The sequence below is a fragment of the Amphiura filiformis genome, chromosome 8, assembly GCF_039555335.1.
Source record: "Amphiura filiformis chromosome 8, Afil_fr2py, whole genome shotgun sequence".
In the NCBI taxonomy this organism is placed as follows: domain Eukaryota; kingdom Metazoa; phylum Echinodermata; class Ophiuroidea; order Amphilepidida; family Amphiuridae; genus Amphiura; species Amphiura filiformis.
This window is the reverse complement of record NC_092635.1, coordinates 2,708,555-2,714,889: the sequence shown is the minus strand read 5'-3', so window position 1 is coordinate 2,714,889 and position 6,335 is coordinate 2,708,555.

Genomic DNA, 6,335 nt, shown 5'->3' with positions numbered 1-6,335 from the left:
CAGGGCGTATTCATATTGGCTCGTTTACTGCCCGTACAAAATAATTATTCACCTGGTGTAGACGATGTGTGATGTGGTTTTCTTGAGCTATGTAGTCTCGTGAACTTTCTTTCAACTTTGTTTCAGAGTCTTTTTCATGTTCTTTTAGCTTTGTCCCGAACTGTCTTCCAGTCTCCCCTAAAGACTTGTCGCATCCTTTACAAGAAATATTGTACACCGTCTTCACCATGCTTAATTGATACTTAAGCAAAATAATGTAGTGTATCTCTGAATCAAACAAACATGGTGAAGTAGCTGACTTCAAAAACAGGGGTGTCTGTTTCTCCAGAAAATTTCTTCAGAAAAATCTCTCACGCTACTGCACTGTAGTCGCATGCTCCCTAGATTCTCTCCCATCTCGACTCCCACAGAAATGGACCCAAAAGGGAGAATTTGACCCAGGTTGCTATCTACATATTATGTACCCTTCTTGCCCTTATTGCTTCTTGTTTCCTCCCTTCTCTGACGGAATATAGGTATATGTCAAACCCGGAAACTTTTTTTTATATAACCGAAAACTAATTGGGAATTGTTCTATTCTGACTTCCCTAAAATCATCAAATTCTTCCCTAGATGGTGCAATCTGGACACTGAACCTTCCCAGCAAACACAAAAACGTGTGTTATATTACAAGACTACCACTTCAAAATGCAACATCGGAACTACCTTATTTTGTTGATGAATGTTATATAAAAGGTCATAAAACAACAAATCCTGGTCATTTCAAGAGGATCAATATTGCATATTGGAGCAGGCCTGTCAGCAAACACCAAAAACTGATGGGTACCAATCATTTTGATTCATCCTGTACGGGTCGTAAAGGCTAGATTATAAGCTGAAGCTTGAACCTAGTTAGGATCGACGAGTGTCAGACCGACACAAGCTGGCTGTGTAGGAGAATAGTCTGAACCCCTCCTGGTTGCAGTCGTCTATTGTGCTAAAATTCAACTTAATAGTTAATAGAAATGCCATCTTTTACTAAAAAGAATCTATTAATCCAAATTTAAGATGCGATGTCGCTGACTGCAACAAGATAAGAGAAAGAGAGTATTTGAATGGATTTTCAGGGTGTAATACATATATCATTGGATTACTATCGGTATTTGCACAGGCAATGACTTTATATGTTAAGTCATCTTTGAAGTAGGTATGGTTCAACCAATGAAAAAGGTATTGATTAACCTTTAAAACGCAATTTTGATTTACATACTTACATATCATATTGATACAAATATAAATAAAGTTCATGATATTTGTTACCAACCATACAACAAAGCAACAAAAACATAAATACTTTCAATGTCTCTTAAAGAAAATGGTATCTTGGAATGGAAATAGAAGAGAAGAAAAATTAAGAGAAAAGACATTTTTGTGTATCTTCCAGGGAGAAAAAGATAATGGTGGGAGATACATGAGATAGGGGGGAAAGGGGAAACGAGATAGGGAAGAGAGTAGGAGAGACAAACAGAGGGTGGGCCGGGGGGAGAAGAAGAGCGAAAGAGAGGGGACAGTTTGCTTTCAAACAACGTACTTTATTTATTCTATATATAAGTACGAGTGTTTCTATATTTACCATAAATTAAAAATTAAGACAGGCCCTACAGTTAGCATGGTTTATAGTATGCTATTTTGTTATGTGCGTAAGACCACAAAGCTACTTTAACTCTTAAGTAAAATATATTTACCGTGAGAGCATAGTTTTAAAATACTTGCACTTCTTTATAAAATTAAAGGCACCACTTGAAAATGTTCATTTCACATTGCAATGTCCAAGCCCGGGGTGACCAAGGTCATTGGTCTTTGCTTGATGAAATTACAGCCCTAGCCCTGGGACAGTTTCCATGGTGAAATATTACAAGAGAACATATTTTTTGAAAAAGGCTATAATGTAATAATGTTTTTGCATAAACATAATCCGTTAGCTTTTCGTAAGGCGAATGTTGGAAACTAGGATTGAAATGAAACAAGCAGCACAATGTAAAGACGTGTTTCCTTGCACTGGATATATAAATCATCAGAATAAAGTTTGAGTGCGTGGATTTATTTTTGGCATCTGATGGGCCAAAGCGCGCAAACTGTTGGAATTTGTTTGGCTTAAAAAGAAAATGCACAGGACAATAATACCGCTTTAATTCTTTTTATCAATTAAGACCTCCCCATGGAAACATTTAGGGGGAGGGGACGTGTCCCTCATCCCCCAGCTAACCCTCCCTCTTCTTAATTCATAAACTGTATAAATATATAAATAACAAGCTGACTATCTTAAATGCATTACAGGTGAGCGTAAAATAAATGTCAAAGTATAGACCTCTGGAAAGGCAACCGTTACTAATAGTAGGCATATCACCTCAAAAATAATCGCAGCAGAAACACGTTATTTAATGTTCCTACATTATTAAGCTTTATTAAAGCATCAAAAATCAAAAAACAGAATTGAAATCGGTCAATGCATTGTGATGTAGTGTCAATTTAAAGATGCTCGTAGATGGAATGAAATCCTGCCACAAATGGCTGTAATGACAAAATTGGCAAATTTTGAGATTTTGAAGGTTTATTTGGACGCTTGCTTGAAAAAGCAGCGTTAATTTAAATATCACATGTTAAATGCCTATCTTTCCCGACATCGTTACAGAAAACAAAATTTAAAAATCTGTCATTGAATAATTATAATAAATTAACCAAATATACTATTTTAGCAATTTCGGCCAATCTGCAGACAAATTAAATCTCAAAAAATGACCAAGTTCAGCTAATTAATATGCAAAATTGATGCCAATAGAAAACCGTACATGATATAAAGGTGCGGTTTTTTTGCACACATATGTATACAAAGTTCTTTCAATTGATAACTAAAAATACACAAAAAGTAATTAATTATGCAAATTAGGTAATTACTGCTAATTATGTATTTATGATATTATTATGCAAATTAGGCATGAGTAATTTTGTTTTGTTTTCTATATTTAATGAACGTCTGTTCATTCATCATAATTTTTTTAAGTATGATCCTGTTATGAGGTTGAATAAATGAACTGCAGTTAATTATTTAAAACAATGCAAAAAAATAAAAAGTTTGACATTTTGACGGTGTCTGAATATAATTTTCATTTTACTGTAAACATGGTATGTGTCACCATTACTCAAAGCCAAGTCCGAAAAGTAAAAATAAAAATTCAGTTGCAATGAGACTTTAAATTAACATTTTGTCATCTGGATTAACAAGGGAGGACAATCGGTAAAATGAACACCCACTCTACTGCACCGCGTATACAAAAATAGTATGGCCTTGGACACACACAATGGCTTAGAGCTATTGTGGTTTGGAAAATTACTCCCTAAAAATAGCATTTATTAAAGGCCCATTCAGTGATTTGCTCATCCGGACGATCGTAAAAATCATCAAAATTCAGATTTTGGTACCTTTGTAATTGGCATAGATGTGCTAACATAGCCTGCTAGTGGTTCGGTCGAAAGCCGTGTATTTTTAGACAAAATAAAGCATTTGCATGATTCTGGACTTTTGATACTGACAGTACAAAAAGTCCGACTCGAGATCGAAAGAAGCTCACTCTCCACGTACCAACACGCGTTGCGTATTGTTTCTACTACTTATTACATCAGTAGCTACTATTTTAAACAAAATACACAATTTTAACTGTTTTTCATATTTGAATTGACCGTTAGTTTGCCTCGGTGACCTTTAATTGCTTATTTTGTTTTCTACTACAAAAATTAAGCGTCTGTTTTAAATCAATTTAGACTCTACTTCCCCGTGTTAGAAACACTGGACTAGGAAGTTTTTCCAGTCGATTGGTGGCGCACTGTACGAAAATCTCGATTTTCTCGAGTCGATCTGAGTTGAAGTAGAAAACCTTTCTAAAACTTCTGTTTTTTGACTAATTTGTCGATGTATTCAGGGAAAAGTGGTTTAATGAAATTCTGTAGACTTATTCTTTATTTCTAAGCAACTCTGACAAATTTCCATTTTTTTAATGTTCCTGTGAAATCACTGAAAGGGCCTTTAATGTTTTGCTTCAACTAGTTTTAGGGAAGTGCTTCCTTCGTTGTCTACGGAAATAATTTACATGCTAAGAAAGATTAGTATTTCAGCTAAATGGTGGTAGTTCCTTTACTTCAATAGGCCTATATTTACTGATTTATGAGCGATCTTCAAAAATCAATAAAAACAGGCAGTAGCTCTTAAACAAAACAATTTTTAATTTTTGAGGACCCGCTGTTAGCCTCGGAAAGGCTTCACACACCATATATTAAAAATTTAAACAATTTGGATAAATGAAGCATGATGAGGAAATTCATTTATCGACATGGATGTTTTCTAAAACTGGCCAAATTTGAAGCGCGCCCTTTTCAATTCACTGTTATGCTTGCATGCACAGTGTAGCAGAATTATTGTGCAGCCACTGTGACATACCTACTAATAGTTTCACGGCATACCCTCACTTACGATCATTGGGTATACCGATCATCAGACGGATAAATTTGTCATTATTTCAACTTAACAGAAATGCATATACATGTATATACATTCTGTCGTGTCAAAAACATGACAAAGCAATCTAACCAGCCCAACCACTATAAATAGTGGGGGCGTAATATAACAATTATTATTTCACAGGTGACTACCTTTGGAATTAAGAGTGCTCAAACCTATTACAGGTGAGCGTAGAAATACAGACCTTTGGAAAGGCAACCGTTACTAGTGTCAATATTTTGTATGTTTTCAATTTGTATTTTAGAAGAATTGTGTTTTTGTATGTTCTGTGCAATATGTTTATTGGCTGTATGATGATATGTATGCTGAATAAATTCAAATCAAATCAAATCAAATCAAATCAAATCAAATCAAATCAAATCAAATCAAATCAAATCAAATCCTCCACACTCCTCATTCCGGGTACTCATTGCGCTCTAATGCTGCCACTTGCCTTTTCATTTCAGATTCCACAAGCTGGCTGGTGACAGAGCATTTGCCTGTTTTATGGAATGACTTGTCATCCCACATTCGTGACTCTGCCTAATGTTTCCTCCCTCTTGCATTTTTCCTTTTCCAAAACGCTTTGTTTCTTCATATATAACTCGACATTTAAACGTTTTCTGGCAACATATTCTAACCGTTTATCTCGTTTCTGTCAATTATGTCGTTTCTGAATTCTGTCTTTTACACCGGCCGGTGACAAAAAACTTTGAAATCCTTACATTTCCCAAGTTTATATCTCAATTTGACTGCTGACATTCAAACACGAAACTTGGTCATAATCTTTTGGATTGTCTCTGTCAGGTTGGATTACGTCTATAGAGTTTTGATTGTCGATATCAGGTTGTACTATACATGTAGTCCGGGACTATAGTATTACGTCTCTGAGCAAACACAACCTCAGACCTATGTATTTACATTTTTATGCCACGAATACAAAACTTTTTCAAGTATTAAGCTATTTTCGAATGTTGCATTATGTTTACGTTCATGTTAGATTTGGCTTCTATTGACTGAAAAGGTTATATAAAGTCATTGACGACTTCCGATGGCACATGATAACTATGAGGATCAATGGATGATAACAATGTACTACAACCAGACAATGTACACCTAATACGATATTATGCAACCCAAAGCTGTAGAGTAGGTGGATAAACACCGGGGATAAACAGAGAGCTTTGATAGATTCATTTCTGCGACGAATCCTTACCATTCGCTTTTTTTTCTGAACATGAAAATATTTCAAACACAACTATCAGTTAGGACGCTGGACTACCGATTGTTATTGTTCTGCAAGGCTCACTCAGTCATTTAATAAGGCAATACAAACGATCGAATTTGGTATTCAAATGAACAAAATTTTGAGTTACACCTTTTCAGTGTAAAAATTTTTTCTCGGCCAAATGAAAAGCAATAATTTTCATTTTTCAGTAAATGTCAGGAAAAACTGTAATGCTTGATACTGTATTTTTTTTCAAATCTTAGTGTTAAACTTAGTCGTGAAATTCAGTCATTTAGTGTAAGATTTTCGATTTTGATAGGCTTCAACTCTGCCCGCGAGCCTTTTTGGATCAATTTTTTATCTTTTCAAAGTAATATAGTTCGCTAAAGAAGGATTTTTTCCAACTTTCTAACGCACATCACCGTGAGCGATATATCATAGTTTTGTCAGAATTTCCGTTTTGATTCCATAATTTTTGACTACCAGCTGAAAATTTTTCAAATCCACGCGTGAAATCTTAGGCTAATACTAGCGCGACTAAGCATTTCTAAAGAATTGGTAGTCCAGCGTCCTAAC